At 34.7% G+C, this 21,661-nt stretch overlaps 1 pseudogene; it reads right to left on the bottom strand.

Moving 5' to 3' along the window:
- Positions 1–20,713, bottom strand: part of LOC134231449 (zinc finger protein 208-like) — a 40,554-nt pseudogene extending 19,841 nt beyond the window's left edge.
- Between the last annotated feature and the right edge of the window lie 948 nt (positions 20,714–21,661).

Here is a 21,661-nt window from a genome sequence, read left to right as displayed (position 1 = left end):
AAAGTATACACATGCGTCAATATTCCTGAAGAAAGTAGGTGGCGTTCATGAAATCAATATTTACAAATATATTAAATTGTCAAAGAAGGCTACAGTCAAGATACATGTATCCAAGTTGTACGTAAGTCTACGAAGACCATTTTTGACCAATTTGCAGATACTGCTTCTAAAGGATTAATAAGTTTAATACTGGCTTCAGAGAGCAACGGGCAATCTGATCCCTAACATTACAGTTCGAAACAGACTTAATGAAGTAACCATAACACAGATTTACTAAAGTTAACTAAAGTAAAAATTTTGATACTTTGATTTACTATGGAACTTTACTCTACATCTTTAAAAAAAAATTAGCCTTAATATTTTTTAAATTGTATACCAATGATGAGGTCGTTTGATAAAGTTTTAAGAATAAAAGAATGAATGTAATAAAATCATCTGATATGTATTTATCAAACTCAAAGAACTTAGTTTAAGTAAAATATTTCAAACTGAACCATTTTATATGTCTAACAAATAACCATGACCATTAATCGACAACTATTTATAAAACATGAGCACAATATACAAATATACATTCACAAACTATTAATGATGCCATTGACTTTATATTTGATTTCTATGCCTATTCATGATAACAATTTTCTTTTTGACATCGGATTCGATGCCAACTGACTTCCTAGAACTTTCAACAAAGAGTGAGATCGGACTTAATGGAAATGACTTTGTACATTTGTTTTTTAATCAATGACAAGATCTTATTTCCTAAATCACTTAAATCAAGTTTAATTGAATAAATTAAAGGCGTTTATACATAAAATTATCACGCAAGCCATTTGATTGATCATCGTCATGAAATCGAAAAATCTTAAAGTTATTCCTTATATTTACATGCTTTGATTCCGCCAATCCACGTGCTCAAAGCCCTGCTTCTGTCCATCTGTTTGTCCCGCCCTGTGTGTGTTTTTGGAACCGCCAATACATTGATAGGGAAATAATAAAAGTACATTTACAATTTGTAATTTTATCTTGGAAAAAGATATTGGAAATGTAAATATAATGAAATAAAATTAAAACTCACTTGTAGTGGATTTTATTGTAAAATGCCAGTGACTTAGATCCGCAAAACAGAACCACCACTTTACTCTCTCTCTCTCTCTCTCTCTAGGGCAATTTCGACGCTGTTTGAAATTTGGGAAATTTGAAATTTTACGCCTCTTATTGCTTTAAAAATAGATCAAGCCTTGAAATTCCAAAAGTAGGTCACCTTGAACTTCTTGCTTTAGTTAATCTGAGAAACAAATGTTTCAACTGACCAGGTTTGGCGATAAAGGTTACCGTATCTAATACAGAGTATACGGTTCCATAAGAATTTGCAAATAAAAAACTCTAAAACTTAAAATGTATTATGTCAGGTAATTATTTTGAATAAATACAGTACATATTGGGACCAGCAATTTAAAGTTATGTGGTGATATTGAATTACAACTACCTTTTTTGAAAATTTATCAATTCAAGCCCAAGATAATCCAGACAGCATTGTGAAAAGTTTATTATGTGTTATTTGTGAAATCATATTTGATTTGTGAAAGAAAAATACATGTAAATTTACCAGAGGAAATTAAACACCAGAACTCAAATCTTTAGCAAGGGTGAACGGGTACTACGTTTTAAAGGACACTCTCGAGGACTACCGTGCTACTGATAGACATTTCATTTCTATGTTTTTTAATTGTTTTGTTTTTTAAATTTACTTTTGTTTTGTTTATTAAATTTTGTTAAATTTTTTTTTTTGTTTCCCCCTCTTATTCAAGTTCTTTAAGTGTATAACCCAAATCTCAGCAGTATCACACTTTAACTTTGATCTAGAATAGAATAGAGCATTTCTGGATGTTTGGTTTTATAACAGAAAACGTTTGATACTTGAACATTGAAATTTGATAAAGCTAAATCATTTTAAAGAATACTAAACAGAATTTTTATGTGTCTAAATGTGCAATTGACATTAGACCTATGTAATGATTTTTCAAACATTGAACAGCTCTACCAGACAAAAAAAGTTTGATAGCATTACAGTAATGAGCATAATACAAATCATAAATATAAGATCAAAGCCTTCAGAAATTCATTGATGAGTGAATTTATTGAATATTCACTTGAATTTCAAATATTCCCACATATTTTAATGTAATATATATCTGTGTGAATACATGTCTATCATAGTAAAAAACTACAATATAGTCAGTATGATCAACTGTCGCTTGTATTACTACAATTTGTACGTTTCAAACGTTTTAAATTTCTTTAATTTTTTCAACTGTACTAGAGCTTTCAGGTTAAATTATAATCCATATAATATCACAACTTAAAGGCTTACAACTTGTATGTGCCTTCATCTGCTTCTATCAAGTACTCATCGCAGTGACATCTTTTGTTCAGGTTTGTAACCTTATTTGTCCTCATATGTTGTTGAAGTTGCACGGTGCAGTGAAAGTCTTCCAACAAATAACAATTTATAAGGTTTATAACCTGTATTTGTCCTCTTGGTACTTTGTGCCTCTGATAAATGCTCATTTCCTTCCTTTTGGTTGGATGCCTTCTCACACATATTATAGTGAAAATGTTTATTGCGTATGTGTCAACATGTGTCCCTGAAAGTTATTTAAATGCCTTAATTCTATTTCCATATTCCTCACTTGTATATAATGTTAATCACCAATATGTCTCCTCATGTGACTCCGTAAATGACGTAATTGAGTGAATGCCATCCAACATACGTCACATTCACAAGGGTTTCAAAGGTAAGGTTTTTCATTGCTATGTCTCTTAATGTGTTTCTGTAAGTTACATAATACTGAGAATTTTCTCCCGCACACATCACATGCGTAAGGTTTCTCGCCTGTATGTATCCTCATGTGCCTCTGTAAGTTTCCTGATACAGAAAACTCCTTTCCACACACATCGCATTTATAAGGCTTGTCACCTGTGTGTATCCTCATGTGCTGATTCAAAAGATGTTTTTCACTAAATGCTTTTTTACACAATTCACATACGTAAGGTTTATCATCACTATGTCTCTTAATGTGTTTCCATAAATTAGATAATTCTGAGAATGCTTTTCCACACACATCACATACGTAAGGTTTTTCACCTGTATGTATCATCATGTGCCTCTGTAAGTTTCCTGAAGCAGAGAATTCCTTTCCACACACATCACATTTATAAAGCTTATCACCTGTGTGCGTGCTCAAGTGTTGATTGAAAAGATGTTTTTCATGAAATTCTTTTACACACAACGTGCATTGGTAAGGTTTATCATCGTTATGTCTCTTTATGTGTTTCTGTAAGTTACATAATTCTGAGAATGATCTTCCGCACAAATCGCATTCATAAGGTTTCTCACCTGTATGTGTCCTCATGTGTTTCTTTAACGAGTCTGACACAGAGAATGCCTTCCCACAAACCTTACATTTATGTGGTTTATCGCCTGTATGTGTCCTCATATGTACCTGTAAAGCTGTAAATTGTTTGTATGCCTTTTCACACAAATCACATTTATGAGGTTTCTCGTCACTATGTACACTCATGTGTCTCTGTAAGTGATCTGCTGTTTTGAATGCCTTTCTGCATATGTCACATTCATAAGGTTTTTCACCTGTATGTATCCTCATATGTGTCTGTAAATTACCTTGATGCTTGAATACCTTCTCACAAAAAACACATTCATAAAGTTTATGACCCGTAGGTTTCAAACTTTGTTTCCGAAAATGATCTGGACGAGTCGAATCTTTCCTACTGATGTAACTTTCATGAGGCTCTTTACCTGTATGTATATTAATACACATTTCTAATACTTCTGTTTGATTGTCGTTTCCACTATAGTTGTTTAACTTTTCAGCGTTGCTTTCATTATGTGACACAAATCGAGTAGGTGATATGGATGGAAGAGTTGCATTTCCCCTCTGTAAATGAAAAAAAAAAGTTTTAATAATATAATTAATTACTGGCTAGTGATATTAAGGATAAAATCATTTATATTCTAAAGTTCTACAACACATATAAAAATATCCGTTATGTTAGATCAGTCTGTAGAGAACTCAAGTCTGTGATCTAAAAGGCCATGGGTTCAAACCCCCTCAGCAATAATTTTCGAAAAAGAAGAGGCTCATGGGCCACATCGCTCACCTGAGCACATGGGTTAGTTAAATACACAAATCAGCTCAGTATTACTTGTTGGGGAGGGGGGATGGGTTAATTTTCTATTACTCGATAATATACTAAATGTATAATTATACTAAATGTAAATACTTTACATAGGAAAAACACAAGTGGAAGCATCGTCGGGTAGTGTACATTCAAGTTTGTTCAAATCATGAACCAGGGGGTAACTTTGTCATATTTAAAAATAACATTTCTAAAGATTTTTCTAACATATGACTTGATCTCCAATTGTCACCCCTCTGGCTCACTAACCCCCCCCCCCATTTCCCCCAGGACATTACTTACATGTAAATAAATCTAAATATTCACTACTTGCATATCCTTACGTGTCAGTTTACTGAACAAAACTTTTTTTTGTTCTGGAGATTTATTCGTATACATATTCAAAACTTAAATCTCTCATTTTGGCCTCACTTTAACCCATAAAAGGGTCATAATTTGAACAAACTTGAATCTAAACAACCTGAGGATCCTTCCATTAGTTCCGTATAAAAGTACTCTTCATGGAAATCGTGTTCTCTAAAAAAATTTTTGAAGATTAATATGTGCCTGTATCGATAGATCCGGGGCGTATATTGTTTTTGTTCTGTCTGTCTGTCTGCTTGTCTGAAACTTTAAACTTCGCCATAACTTTTGAACCAAGAGAGATAGGAGTTCATATTTGGTATGCTTACTCCACTAATGAAGTTCTTTTAAATGACACCAAGGACAATGCCCTTGTGACCTTGAATGTGACCTTTATGCTAAAAATATCCTTTTTTCTGCTAACTTTTACCTTCGCCGTAACCTTTTGAAGCATGAAAGATTGACACTTCATATTTGGCATTTTCTATAGTAAAGGTAATGTTGAGGGGAAAAGTGGGGGGCCAGGCCCCCCCCCCCCCCCCCCCCCCCCCCCGGCTCCTCCGGATACTACGTGCCTGCATTACAGTAACTGAGTAGATTATTTTTTACAAAATTTTAACAAAATCATCATGAACTACTAAAGATTTTATTTCTTGTTTTATCTGATTAATAAATTAATTTAACTTTAAAAAATGTATTAAATTTCGTCAAGCACGAAGTTCTCATTGTTACAACAGAAATGCATTTACATGTAAACCTCCTATCAGAGCATGTGGTTTCATTTCTACAAGTGTTTACAATGGTTAACATTCATCAATTTACTTGTTCATAAATTATTTAAACTTTTACCGAGTACCCGGGTGCTCGATCTGAAAAACGTCCGAGTAACCGAGTATTAAAAATTGACCAATTTGACATCCCTAATAATTCTTAATTATCTCCCTTGAAAGAGGGGCTGGCCCTTTGTACACTCATTTTAACAAACTTGAACCTACTTCATCTAAGGATGCATTGTGGTAAGTTTTATTGAGATTGATTGATTGTATACCGTTTAACATCCCTCTCGAGAATTTTTCACTCAATGGAGACGCCACCACTTGCCAGTCGATATCTGTAAATTTTGTCATCAGTACTCAGGGCCTTTGAGTAGGGAGGGATCTTTTACATGCCAGCACCCACTGCAACACGGGACATCGGTTTCTAGGTCTAATCTGAAGGACCAGTCCTCTGGTCCAACAATGAGATTCTAACCCACGACGTAAGGAACACAAAGAAGGATTGACTCCTTACTTTGCGTCTTTAGAGCAGACGCAACTATTGAGATTGAAATTGAAGCTAAAAATACAAAAAGTTTCAGCTTGACAGACAGAGATGACTGACAAACTTTGATCAGAAATACTCATTTGAGCCTTCAGCTTAGTCAAACTAAATACTGACCTACTTGCTGAATATTAATACTGTAAAAGCAAAAATCTTCTTAGGGGATGAAATTTTGTTTATTTTATATTATTAACAATTATCAACATGATTAACGAAAGTGAAAGTGATTCCCTCACAAAATTTTTATTTCACTATAAACTGAGAAGTGTTTTCAAAACATTAAAATGAAATGGCCATTTAAGATAAAAAAAATAAATGGTCTGTTTCTAGTTCCCCGATCAACCCTAGAATATACGAGCCCACCTTGAAAATTTATTCCCCGATCTTTCTCTGAAAGATAACAAATCTAGCTTCACTATTAGAAATCTGGATCACTTCTGCATTTGACAAAATGAACTTATCCTATTCACATTTATCTGAAATGTTTTGACAGGGATTTCCATGTTGAATTTTATACAATAAAATATTAAAATAAAATGTTTTTAGTACCTACCACCCATCCTATTTTCCCTGGTTGGAATAGGAAACACACTTTATTTATATTGGCCTAAAAATCTATAAAATTTTATCCCCATGAGTATTTTTGCTTCTACAGTATGTGTTCCATAAAAGTTTTAACTCAAAGACAAATTTATAGATTGACACAGTGATTTGAGACAGGCCCTTAAATAAATGTAAAAGGATTTTTACCTTTATATTTTTCTGATGTTGATTTTCGCCTTCCTCAGGGTGAGAATTCTTAACTGTCTCTTCCTTTTCTACAAAAAAAAGAATAGACACTCAATCTTCCAGAAATTTCAGCAAATTACATTAATTTCAGGAAATGTTTATTTTAACATATTTAGGTTATACTGTATACAGGGTTATTTTCGCCTCGTTTTATTTTCGCCCTTTCACACTTGCAAACAATTTTGCCCCGTTTTAAATTCACCCAGTCATATTTTTGTTTAAGAATATTTATTGTATATTTTAAATTCGCCCTTTTTTTAATTCACCCAAACGATGCAAGGGGAAGAGGGGCGAAAATAAAACGGGGGCCAATGTTTCCCTGTATACAGTATTTACATTTTCCACAACGTTGCAAATCACAGCCAAAATGTACTATCCTCTCCCATTCTGGCTGTGGTTGAAGTAGGAGAGAATTCTTCATAGCTCATTAAAAGTTTGACAAATGCGAGTAAAGCTTAGTCGGAAGATGAACTTTATCACGACCTTTCAATATCCAATTGCAGTAAAGGAAATGTTTCTTGTATACTGTTGCTGTCAGTTGTTGATTTCAATTGCAATGGAAACAAAACTTGCCACTGAATATGACGTCACAATAAAGAGGCGTAAATATTCAAGATTACGACACTTTTTGTGCCAGATAAAGCAGCCATGGGTAGGAGAGAGCTTTATGCTGACTCCGGACCGTGGCTTGAGACAATGCATTTTCAAAAATCAATTAAAAAACACATTCAATTTTCAACAAGTTGAACATGTAGTTCTGATACTGCAGGTCCAACCTTTTGTGTAACCTCTCTCTGCTCCATGGCGGTGTCTCTTGAAAGTGACAAACAAACAAATATTTTTCAATCATTACATCTTTGATCTCTATATACCTAGATAGAAGATACTCATGACATTACACCTTACCCTTAGATTCTCCATCAGGTAGGAGACCTACATGACATGGTACATGATCTATACTTACCTATAAATTCTTCATCAGGTAAGGGATATACATGACATGGTACATGATCTATACTTACCTAAAAATTCTTCATCAGGTAAGGGATATACATGACATGGTACATGATCTATACTCACCTATACATTCTCCATTAGGAAGGAGACATACATGACATGGTACATGATCTATACTCACCTATAAATTCTTCATCAGGTAAGGGATATACATGACATGGTACATGATCTGTACTCACCTATAAGTTCTCCATCAGGTAAGGAATATACATGACATGGTGCATGATCTGTACTTACCTATAAGTTCTCCATCAGGTAGGGGATATACAAGACATGGTACATGATCTATACTCACCTGTAAACTTTTCATCACTTAGATGTAAATGCCAGGTCTTGACTTCTGACATCATGACGTAATTTTTCCTGTAAAACCTGTAACACATAATCATATGCTTTCATGCAATTCAAATAATCTAGGTTAGTATAGTGTTTGTTCCAAAACTGAAAGTACTGTACATAAAATTTAAAAAACGTGATTATGTTCCACAAAAAAAAAATTGTTTGTCGTGTAGGTGACTAGATATTTAATATCTAATTGCCCACAGGAAATTTTAATCCCATTTACAGTTGGTTATCCACAACCACAGAGTAGCATGACCTTGACATATACGAAACAATGAAAATATAGGGTAGAACCTTTGTTTTTGCGGCACTTATATTGTGCAGTCAATTCTTGCAGTTTAATTGTCATATCTTCGCTATATATTCATAATTTTCATAAGTGTTTCTCTATATGCTACAGATATCTTAAAATTACGGTATGATTTTGACTCATTGTGTCCTTTTAAAAATTATGGATTGTCCTCATTTTTTAAACTGCGATCATTATATGGTCCATACAACGATCTTGTCAGCAGAAACAATTTATCATTGAGTGGAATGCTGACTGATTTTTTTTTCATTTTAATTATAAGGCCATTATTTAGGCCTTTACACTGAATTGACAAGAAATTTTTCCGTTATTTCCTGATCATCATAAGGATCACACAATGGTTGTGACTGGTCGGGAGGGGATGCTCACTCCTCCATGGCACCTGATCCCACCTCTTATGGTTTGGAGGTCCGTGTTTGCTCTGCTCCTATATTGTATTGTTTTATGGACTATTGATTGAAAACTTTTTTGTTCTCTCATTAAAAATTTGGCCGCCATATGAAATCTTGCTATCCTCCAAATATGGAGGCCATCCAGAACAAAAAAATTACAGGTGACAGGTATGACTGGGAGAAAGCCACTTAAAATGGAATCGGGGATGACCCACCAGCAGGCAGCACTGGGCAGCAGCTGACTCGTTTGTCACAACTTAGTGGCGTTACCATTTTGATCAGATTGATTCATGCCTTAAAAGACAGGTGTGGATCTAGAATTTTTTTAAAGGGGGGTAGAAAGGGAAAAAAGTTATTACAACATACTTTTTATATGTACATACATGTAGTTATAAATAACTAAATATAGGCATGATAGATACCAGTTGGAGTACGGATTTTAAAAGTGGAAGGTTCATCAACCTGGGAAAAAGTACTTGTATGAATTACTTGAAGTTTTTGAAAAGAAAGGAAAATAGATCTCTGAACCAGTAAATCTTATTTTCTAAAGGGGTGTGGTTTCATTTATATGTACACACAACTGAATTTCATTATATATTACAACATTAACCTTTCACGGAATATTTTCCTGGTCCAGTACAATCACTAGATTTAGCTACATAGGTAGAATTACCTACGTAACTTTATTTACCTACCTCAGGTAGCTTAATTTAGCTATTTCAATGAAACTTTTCACAATTTTTCTTTTTATTGAAAAAAAGACAAAAAATCGCAATTGAACGACTGTAACGTGCAACGCAGCCGAGCTTGGTGTTTGGTGATTTGTCTTGTATCATCGAGGCGTTACTCTTAGATTCGTTAACCTGTTAACTCAGATTTTTGTTGACCAAATAAAATATATACAAATACAATGGGTTTCTTCTTGATTGGACAACCACTAACTGTGGTCAACGGGTGTCTCCCGCAAGTAATTTTCTTCTTGCCCTGCCTCTCTACTATTACTGCTGCATTTTGGCACTTCCCCCACCTCTAATTGTGGTATGCCACCTCTCTCTACAACCAAGTGACTGCCTTATTCAGGTCTTACGTGCTTTGGTGTACTGTGAAACACTTAGCTGTTCATCCCCTTCATCCGTCTGCCTTATTCAGGTCTTACGACCGCATGCAAGAGAAGAAACAAACTAAGGTTTATCTACTCCGTCACCAGAGAGGTCCCCTGAGTTCCCGTAACACAACTTGTATTACCTCAGTGCAGCCTGGTAGATAGGCAGTTTCATACTACTTGTATGATCTGAGAATTAATATTTTTTAGTGTTTAAGAAATTAGACGAAAACATAGGTCTAACGTTTTATACGAAACTAAATCACAAAACCAATTTCCGTTTCATTACCCTCCCCTCAAGATTATATGCGTCCCGCATATGATTAACTATTTACAATTTATTTACATATGTACAAAACTTTGCAATGCCTGACAATTTGTGACATCTCCCTAGGCATCTATGAATGCATCTTTGCCCAGAGTTTCTCATCACCAGGTGCTGATACGTAGGCCAAACTGGTTAGTCGTCTAATGGCCTGACCCAACTCTGGTATGGACTCAGATGCTCTTTGCCTTCGTTCTTTTAGCATGTGGAACACGATACAGATCTTTTGGTTAGGAGGGGAGAACTTCTCCTCAAGGGATCTGACCAGTGTCTTATAGTGCTGGCCAGCATCGCTTGGCAAGTCACCTAACACTGATTGTGCTTGGCCACGCAACGACACAGCTAGGCAAACACCTTTCTTATCCTCCGTCCAGCCATCTACAACAGCGCAAGCCTCGAAATGCGATTTGTAGTCAAGCCAGGAACTGGTTCCGTCATACGTGGCTGGCTTGATTATATGGCCTGTCTTGGCATTGTTCGTCCCTATTGACTGCCTCTGTGGTTTTGGCGTGTCAAATAGATGACCCGTCACAACGTTGTCAATCCCAGCATTTGGTGTGTAGATTGGTTTGCCTTCGTCTGGAAATCTAACTTTAGGCCGTGCACCGTACTCGTCGAATGACGCATCTCCTGACATACCGGCCGGTTGATAATCAGTACTGTGTGTCGCAAATTCAGACTCTTGGCTTGCCGCATTTGTCTGACCATCGTTGCTGGTTGGCGTTCTCATCTTTTCTAAGAGCTTTTCCATCCGCTCTATAGTTTCTGACACTTTCTTAGACGAATCCATGGTCAACAAAATCCCACCGCTGCCACCAAATAATGTAACGTGCAACGCAGCCGAGCTTGGTGTTTGGTGATTTGTCTTGTATCATCGAGGCGTTACACTCAGGTTCGTTAACCTGTTAACTCAGATTTTTGTTGACCAAATAAAATATATACAAATACAATGGGTTTCTTCTTGATTGGACAACCACTAACTGTGGTCAACGGGTGTCTCCCGCAAGTAATTTTCTTCTTGCCCTGCCTCTCTACTATTACTGCTGCATTTTGGCACTTCCCCCACCTCTAATTGTGGTATGCCACCTCTCTCTACAACCAAGTGACTGCCTTATTCAGGTCTTACGTGCTTTGGTGTACTGTGAAACACTTAGCTGTTCATCCCCTTCATCCGTCTGCCTTATTCAGGTCTTACGACCGCATGCAAGAGAAGAAACAAACTAAGGTTTATCTACTCCGTCACCAGAGAGGTCCCCTGAGTTCCCGTAACACAACTTGTATTACCTCAGTGCAGCCTGGTAGATAGGCAGTTTCATACTACTTGTATGATCTGAGAATTAATATTTTTTAGTGTTTAAGAAATTAGACGAAAACATAGGTCTAACGTTTTATACGAAACTAAATCACAAAACCAATTTCCGTTTCACGACTATTAATATTTATACTAGGGAGGATTAAAAAACAATCCACAGCAGAAATAGTTTATACATTGCTGTGTTTGGACAATTTGGAGAAAAAAATTCCATTGTTTGGTTAACAACCTCTCTAATGGGGCATGACTGAGTATGATCACTTCACATTGTGCTGAATAATTACCAACCTATTATCATGTTAACTAGAACTGGACTTCTTTGTCATTTCATTCAAGGAGTAACTGTTCTAACTGTCATACATAGCCCCAAAACTTTCAGATCTTTGATTGCAATTGCGCAGAAAAAGACAATTTCTTTTAAACAGGTCTATCGCTCTTTAGTAAAAATATAAACATCTATACATGTAATAAAAACACAAAAAGAAATGGGACTTTCTTCTCTCTTTCTCCTTTTTTCTTTCTTTCTTTCTTTTTTGCAAATCCAATAGGGGGTTGCAACCCCCGTAACCCCCCCCCCCCCCTCCTCCTTCTGGATCCGCCAATGAAAGATGTTGCTAATTCAAGGACCCCGCTGATTAAAACACATTCAAAATATGTATTATTGTATAAAGAGAAATCATTATCTTAAAAATTAGAGAAATCACCTGCAAGAAATGATGTACGGTTTGCAGTCACTCACTCACTCAGTCCCACTGTGCTTTCCTCGTGTATACACAAACCGAAATGTCGATCCCGATATTTTATAGTTATAATCAAAGTACTGAAAGTACTGAATCAATGTTATAGAACACACTAAGACAGTCTGAATGTTTTGTTATATCCCCCGCTTGAAAAGTGGGAGGGTATACCGTAATCGGTATGTCCGTTCGTCTGTCTGTTACGCTTTGGGGTACCCCGCCTCTTCTCCGCAACTCTTCTTATACCATTGAGTGAATTTTAATGAAACTTTCACAGAATCTTTATTATACATATTGCACCTCTTAATTTTTGATCCGACTCATATTTTGGGTTTCGCGGCCTCAGCAAATAAACAATATAAACATAACTTAATTATTGCTTCTTGAAAAAAAAGTTTGATTTAATTTTTTTAAACATGCGTATTTATTTCTGTCGATGACGCAATCTGTGCGTACCCGATTGATTCGAGATCACTTAACGTAAACAATCTAGTCTTTTGACTACATCCTATGCCAAGGGTTTATGAGCAGAGTAGCGTACACTGTATCAGAAACCCTGGCTAGCAAAGATGACAGTACCTCTTTTTTTTTTAAAAAAGAATTATCTGCATGTAAAAAGATATTTATATCTTTTAAGAAAAAAAAATTGTCCCTTCTTTCTTCCAGTCAAATCATTTACTGGATATTCTGCACCATTCTATCTTTAGGGATTCCTTAAATATTTATCTGTAGAAATTTTTACTTTTTAAAAGACATCTACAAGAACTTCAAAGAACATTGAAACACATTTGGAGGTATAAAGTGAAAATTGTTGCATGAAACGATTTAAATTTCAAGCTTCATTTTGCTATTTTTGAACTAAGTGAATTAAAGACTTATCCTTCCTAGCTGAGGATTGGAGTACTCAAGTACCTTAAACTTTAGTTTACATTTAATAAATACTGCAGACATGATGAATGACATCAATACAGTAAAACTCGTTTAGTACGAACACGGATATTGCGAATTTACGGATATAGCGAATTTACGGATATAGTGAATTTACGGATGTAGCGAAGTCATTTTGGATCCCCAATTATATAAATTTAATGAATTTCTTATACGGTTATAACGAATTATGGATATTGCGAAGTGATTTGATAGGTCCCAGCGACTTCGTTATAACCGAGTTTTACTGTACATGTACCTATTATTTACAACGATGATTTATATATCTGTTATTTTTTTTTATTGGGACACTTGTCCTCAAACATTTTTTATACAGCAGCCAGGAATACAAGAATACACGTAAGTTCATTGCTGAAGGGTACTATACATGATATGTCTCCACAAAGCTACAAAGTACTAGTTCTTCATTGTTTGAATGTATCTCCAAACATAACATTTTTAAGGTTTATCAACCTTATCATCACATTTCTGAATGTACGTGTTTGTATGTGTGTGCTTCCACATACATCATAATTATATATGACACGCAAAATTCACAATTGATAAACTAGGTTCATCGACTGTACACCATAGTTTACAAACCGTAAACTATAGTTAACGATTCGTTAAGTATAGTTTTCATATGTAAAACTATATTCAACAGTTGATAACTATATAAATGTAGTTTACGAATGCTAAAGTTTATCCGTCTCTAATAAGCGTTAACGATAGATTTTGTTGGTAAACATAGATTCACATTTGTAAACTATAGTTTACAATCGTAAACTGTAGTTAAGAGTTGTTAATCAGTTTCACAAATCGAGAAACTATATTTTTCAGATCGTTAACTATAGTTAATATAGTTTACAAATCATAAAACTATATTAATCAGATAATCTGTGTTTTGCAATCGCAAATGATTGTTTTCGGTGTAAAGTGTATACTTCTACGGTTGTGAAACATAAGTATCGCGTTAACTATGGTTTACAGATGTAAAATATAGATTAACGATGTAAAATATAGATTAATGTTGTAAACCATAGTTTACAGTCCGTAAACTATAGTTTACAACCGATTAACATAGTTTATTGAAAGTGAAACTATGTTTAGCTCATTTTTGTGAATTTGACGTGCCATAATTATAACACAAAAGGTTTCATTGTATTTATGTCGCTGTGAACGAAGTCGGGAACGACATATTGCGATTGTACGCATGTTTTTATCCAGGCTATTTTTCGGAGATGGCTAGGACAATCTTCCTGAAACTTTCCCAAAGGACGATCACTGGTTGCAGTTGTGTAGTGGGGTCTTTCAGTTCCAATATGTCTACCTTTGTCATGGAAACCTGTAAAAAGCGACGGATTTTGTCTGCGAGTATTCTCTCCGGTCCCTTAAACGTTCGTCATGAACCTTTTTTTTTATTTTAATGATTAGTATCTGTAGTTGTGCGATTCGCATTTAAATTTTTCAAATAATCGATATTACCATGGAAACCAAGGGAACGTGAAATTTTGCTTTGATTTTTAAATCAAAGTACTGAAAGGACTGATACGAATTAATGGTAAAAGTACTGAAAGGACTGATACGCATTGAGCTAATGTGTATTATTTTAATGATACAAAAAAATGAAAGTCTTGTCCAGTTAGGGGCGACATACGCTATTGCTTGCAATAGCAGACTTTCTAGTTATTGTAATATTTCTCTAAAAACCTTTATTGCTTGATAGCTTACACTCCACTACAGTACGAACTGTTATGTGATTTAGTTAATAGATACTTGAATTGGTATATAAATGCCTTACTACATACATTACATTTATAGGATTCATCATCTCTAAGAATCATTACATATTTCGGTAAGTTACCTTTTTCAAACAACATACTTTACGCAATACTTTTCAAGGAAAATAACTTGCATATATGTATCGTTGTGTATACATCTTATACTACATGTAGATTTTTTTGATCAATGTTTTCTGACAAAAATCACATTGGTAATTTTTCTACATTTATTTGCCATCACCTGTATGTGTCCTCATGTGTTTCTTTAATCTATATGCACATGGTCTGCTGAATTCTTTTCAAGATACATCACATTTGTAAGGTTTTAACCATGTTAACTTGTATATATCTTTACATGGTCCTTTAAAGAATAAGCATCGGACTTTTAACAAAAATCACATTTATAAGGTTTATCACCAGTATGTGTTCTGCTGTGATTCTGTAAGCTTTGGGAATATTTGAAAGCCTTTCCACATACATCACAAGTATAAGGTTTCTCAAAAGTATGTCTCCTCCTGTGATCTTTCAAACATGATTTTTGATCGTATGCTCTTTCGCACAAATTGCATTTATGAGTTTTATCAGCTTGGATGTGTATTCAAGTGTTTCCTGAAATTACTTGATTGGTTAAATGTTTTTCCACATACATCACATTGAAAAGGCTTCTCACCTGTATGTATTCTCTGATGTTTCTTCAAGGAACTTAAAACAGAGAATGTTTTCCCACATGCATCACATTTATTAGGCTTTTCACCTGTATGGATCATCTTATGTATCTTCAAGGTATATGATTGAGAGAAAGCATTCCCACAAACAACGCACTGAAAAGGCTTTTCACCTGTATGTATCCTTTTGTGTTTCTGAAGGGTGCTTAGGTCAGTGAATGTCTTCTCACACTCTTCACATTTATAAGGCCTCTCACCTGTATGTGTCCTCATGTGAACCTGTAAACGTCGTGACAGGTTGAATGTCTTTCCACATACATCACATTCACGAGGTTTGTCACCTGTGTGTGTCCTTTTGTGTGTCGGAAAAGTGCCCGATTCAGAGGATTTTCCAATCATATCACATTTATAGGATTTTTCATTTATATGTGTCCCCATGTGTTTCTCTAAGTGATATGCATGGCAGTAAGCCTTCATACAGATGTTACATTCATAAGGTTTCTTACTCAAATGATTGTTGCTGCGTCCTTCTAATAACGCTTGGCAATTGTAATAAGCATTATAGTTCTTTATATTTTCAGCATTGTTTTGAATTTGTAAAGTGGAGGAGTAAGGTTTAGTACCTGTATGTATTCTCCTGTGCACCCGTAAGCCAGCGGAATGCGTGAACACCTTTCCACATACACTGCAGGTATATGGTTTCTCACCTGTATGTATCCTCAGGTGTATCTTCAAATCCGATGTTTCATAAAATGCTTTCTGACACAAACCACATCTGTAAGGTTTTTCACCTGTATGTCTCTTCAGGTGTCTTTTTAAATTACTTAATAGGTTGAATGCTTTCCCACACACAACACACTGAAAATGCTTCTCTCCTTTATGTATCATCTTGTGTATCTTCAAAGAACATGGAACAGAGAATTCTTTCATACATACATCACGTTTATAAGGCTTTTCACCTTTTCGTCTCCTCAAGTGTGTTTTTAAAGTATATGATTGGTTGAATGCTTTACCACACACATCACATCTATAACGTTTGTCACCTGTATGTGACATCGAGTGCTCCTGTAAACGGTTAGCCTTCTGGCGGATGTCATATTCAGAAGGCGTTTTACTTAATTGTGAGCTGATGTTCTTATTTCCGTCCTCAGTTTGATTGTCATTAGCACTCGAGATGTTTAACGCTTCTTGAATCTGTGAACCAGATGAAACGGCTGGCCTTCCAATCTGAAATTATTGGAAAATCTCCTTTCATGATGTGTCTCTTTTTAATATTTGTATAAAGTTATATTTACAAAAATCAAAAACATCATGACTCATCTAAGCACACCAACTAGGAAAAAGCACATTTAATTTCAGCATTGAAATGTTTACTGGGGGTGGGGCGATTGAATTTTATACTATTTGAAGATAGCTCGATATTACATATACCTTTGCTGTACTTGGAAAAATAGGACTTTAAAGATTTTTTATTTTATATAATCCCCCATTTAGGCTCTTCACTACCTCAAGGGGTCATGATTCGAACACTCTTAAATCTTCACAACATGAGGATGCTCACATATGAATTTGACTTAACAGTTTTTCTGTTCTTGAAAAGGTAAGATTCTTTCCTCTATTCTCTTATGTGTACCTTTGATCTCTCATTTTGGCTGCATCTTAACCCTGAAGATTATGATATAAGAAAAACTTGAATCTACACTACCCTTGGATGCTTCCATATATAAAAAAAACTCAAGTCATGGCTTTGTCTATTTTTTGATATTAAGAGTTTTAAGACAGATTTTTCCTGTATATATCTTAAATAGGTCATTATGGTCCCATAACCACTGGGGGTTATGATTTGAATGAACTTGCATCTACACCACCTTGGGATGATTTTACACGAGTTTTATTTTTCCTGGCCAATTGTTGTTGAAAACATTTTTAAATAGATTATATATATATATATACATGTATCTGTGTTAAACTTCGTATTTGTGATCCCATCAATCCCCAAGGGTTATGAATTGTATTGACTTCTAAACTACCTGATGAATGATTCCACATGAGTTTCATCTTTCCTGAGCCACCGTTTCCTTAGAAGAATTTTAACTAATTTGTGATTATCTCCCCTTGGAAGAGGGTATGGCCCTTTATTTGAACAAAATTTAATATCCTTTAGCAAAAATATCTGGCAAATTTGACTGAAATTGGCCCAAATGTTTTGCAAATGATGAAACTGTCAAAGGTGTAAAATAACGACGCCAACAACGATGCCAACGAAGAAAGACAGCGGAACAATTCTGAAATAAAAAAACTCACTTGAACCTTTGGCTCAGGTGTGCTAAAATGAAAATCAAGAAACGAATACAAATTTAACAGGCAGATAAAATGCATGTAACTACTTCATCACCATTAATGTAAATTTTAAGAAATAAATAGATCTTGAAGAAAACCATCCATAAAATTCACGGTTATAGGAAGGTTTTAGGACATTCGTCTTTGAACATGACCTTTTAAGTTACAGCAAAACTCAGCTGTAGCCAAGTTTTTGAGACCTGCAAATTGACTTTGCTATATCCAAATTCGTTACATTTTCAAGGGATTCGTTTTAAGTAGGCATAAAGTATTTGTTATATCATTTTTTTCCTTCAAGTATATAACTGCCATAAGTATTTAGCAAAGTACAAAATTAAAGTTATGTTGGAAGTTCAAGTTCAAGAAAAGATTGAGTTATTGAATATTTATACTCACAAAATCTTTATTAGTTCAATATCAAAAAAGAAAGATCTTTATTAAATTGCTATAAAAGATGTCAACTTTCTTCATTTTATTTACCTTCTGGGGGGGGGACAAAAAATCAGTTTGCTATAGATAAAAATTCGTTACTATATTCAAGGTTATTTTCGCCCTTTTACACTTGCAAACACCCGTTTAGAACTGACCCTGTAACAGTTTCATTTAATGAAATATGCTGTTTTCTTTGAATTCTCTCATTTTAAACTCGCCCAACCGAAATAAGGGTGAAAGGAGCAAAAATGTCCCTGTATAAAGTTTATCACAAATCGATATATCTGCAAAATTTTACAACGAATTTCAAAGAATTTTGCCAGGGACTGCAAAGTACCATCTGGTATCTTGCTCAAATTCCTGGAAAAGTATCTCGATATTATATGATTTAACATGTTAAAGTAGCAATACTTCAACAAATTCTTGGATAAAATTATAAAATACTGAAGAACGCCCAGTCTGTCCTTATGGTACATGTACTTTACAATGAACATATTGTATGTTTCTGACTCAATATGAGGTCAAACATCCGCTCTAGCTGAACAAAAAGTCTTCCCTTTTGACCAAAGCAACAGTTTAAATGCTTGTCAAATTACTAATACTCGTCCGATGATGTCGCTATTAAGAATGAATAATTATTTCCATCAAAAGTCAATAACGTAACTAGAAATTCAAGGTTGACGTTCACTTAATATAGATAATGTGAAATATACGTATAGTCACGGATAACGAAGGTCACCTCGACAAATGTTATTTATCAGACAGACAAAAGCTTAAACCAAGTTCGCCCCAGTAGGACTTGAAACAACTGGTTTTTATATATTCATATATAAAAAAATACCCAATCCTACACAGAGGTCAAAATCAGCATTCAAAGCAGATCTGGTAGTTTGAATTCTTCTATACAATTCTGTTTATTATTACCCTTGAAATGGGATGAGGCTTGAAATGTAAACAAATTTGAATCCCCTTCACTCATGGATGATTGTGCCAAGTTTGGTTGAACCTTTTGAAGACGTTGAACATTGTGAAAGATTACACAAGAAACAGAAAATTTAAATTGACAAGTTTAATCATCTTAAGATTTTAAAAATTAAACGATGCCTCAAAACAAAAGCTTTCTTCACATTACATTTATAAGGTAAATCACCTGTTAATATCCTAGTGTGTTTTCCTCAATAGCCTTTTGCGAAAAGCACTGGCTTTTGACGGCTTATCATTACACTAGGACAATATACGGAAACTCTTTAACATTACATATTATATTTTGCTCAACCTTTAATGCAACGAACATAACAGGTTACTTAAATGCACAACCCTAGATTCTATTCTCGGCCTTTACAGGTAAGTGCCCCTAACACCATACTTATGACAACTACAAAGGTTTTCTTATCTTATATCAGCTTTGTATATTCGTATTGTCATAAAGTTTGATTTTGAAAATCAATGCTTTTCGCAAAGTCCAATTATCAAACAACTTCCCACCCCTTCACACACATAAAAGTTGATTACTTGTGTGCATCCTCTTGTGTTTGTGAAAGTTCCCGGAAACGTTAAATTCCTTTCCACATACATCACATTTGTATGGCTTTTCGCCTGTGTGGGTCCTCATGTGAATCTTAACAGCACTTGATACTGTGAAGGTCTTTTCACATACATCGCATTTAAAAGGCCGTTCACCGGTATGAATTCTCATATGAGTTTGTAAGGTACTCGGCTGATTAAATCCCTTTCCACACACATCACATTTGTAACGTTTATCACCTGTGTGTGTCCTCATGTGTTTATGTAAGGCATGTAATTGATTGAATTTCTCATCACACACATCACATTTATGACATTGTTTAAAAGCATGCGTCTTTTTGTGTGTGCGTAAGGAACGCGTATGGTTGTATCCCTTCCCACATATATCACATTTATAAAGTTTATCATCAGAATGGGTACCTACATGTCTACGCAAGTTACATAATTGGTTGAATGCCTTCCCACACACATCACATTCATGAAGCTGATCACCAGTGTGTATCCTTATATGCATTTGTAAGTTACATGAGCGGGAGAATGCTCTCCCACACGTATCACAGGTAAATGGTTTTTCACCTGTATGTGTCCTAATGTGTCTGCGTAAGTCTGCTTTTTCAGGAAAACCTTTGCCACACACATCACATTTATGATATTTGTCCCCTTTGTGTATCCTCGAGTGTCTATACAAGTAACTTTTTTTGCCGAATGTTTTCCCACACACATCACATTTATGAAGTTTATCACCTGTGTGTGTCTTCGTGTGTCTTTCTAGGTGATCGAGACCTCTTAACGTTTTTTCACTTATAGTACATTCAAGACTTTTAACGGGTTCCATTGTACCGTCTGTTTGATACTCACTTACAGTCGAGCCTGAGAAGTTTTTAATATCGTTTTGAATATGCAAATGAGATGAAAAATTTACTTGCTCCACCTGCAAAGTTGACAAAAAATGTTTTAATATTTTGTTTTAATACTCGTTTGCTTTTATTTCATGATTTAACATGTTTAGCAGATCTGTTTATCAAAACACATATAAGTGAATCATACAGTAGATTCCTAAATCAACTTTAAAAAAATCATTTCCATTACAGGAGTACATGTATTTCCAAACAAGTAAGAAAAATAAAGCAAGGGGGAATTTGTCGATCAAAGCAAACCAGGTAAAAGTTGGATTCCCTATTGTGTCCCACCCTTCACCGGAGGACCAGATTTTAACAATTTGAATTTGACACTACTTCATGATATATCCATATGAGTTTCTGTTTTTCTGGCCCATTGGTTCTTGAAGAAAAAGATTTTATTAATTTTTCCTATATATTTTTTAAACCACTACCCATTTTTTATTTTTTTCTTGATTATCTTGTAAGAAGACTTGGTAATTCATTTTAAGTCAGACAAAGTTCCCCAAATACCTGTTTTATATATCTTCATAATATATGAAAAAAATATAAAAAAAATTTCATTACTTTCTGATTTCTAAACCAGTTTCTAATTGTTTTTAAAAATTTGAAACACTAAAAATGTAATTTTAACAAAGTAAGATTTTTTCCCTAAAGGACTATATAAAAAATGCCACCCTGTGGTATCTTGCACAAATGTCTGGTAAGGTACCTCAATTTTTTGGGAGTAAACATGTTAGAGTATAAATTATTCAATGACAAAATCTTGGAAAAAATTATATATTATTCAGGAATGTCTCATCTATCCTTAAACAGTTTAAACTCCCCATCACCCAAGGATGCTTTATACCAAGTTTGGTTAAAATAGGCCCAGTGTACCCTGA

Source organism: Saccostrea cucullata, unplaced genomic scaffold (genome assembly GCF_032062105.1).
Source record: "Saccostrea cucullata isolate Sc308-1 unplaced genomic scaffold, CSIRO_AGI_Scuc_v1 ctg4471, whole genome shotgun sequence".
Lineage (NCBI taxonomy): Eukaryota > Metazoa > Mollusca > Bivalvia > Ostreida > Ostreidae > Saccostrea > Saccostrea cuccullata.
This window is presented reverse-complemented; position numbering and strand designations above follow the sequence as displayed.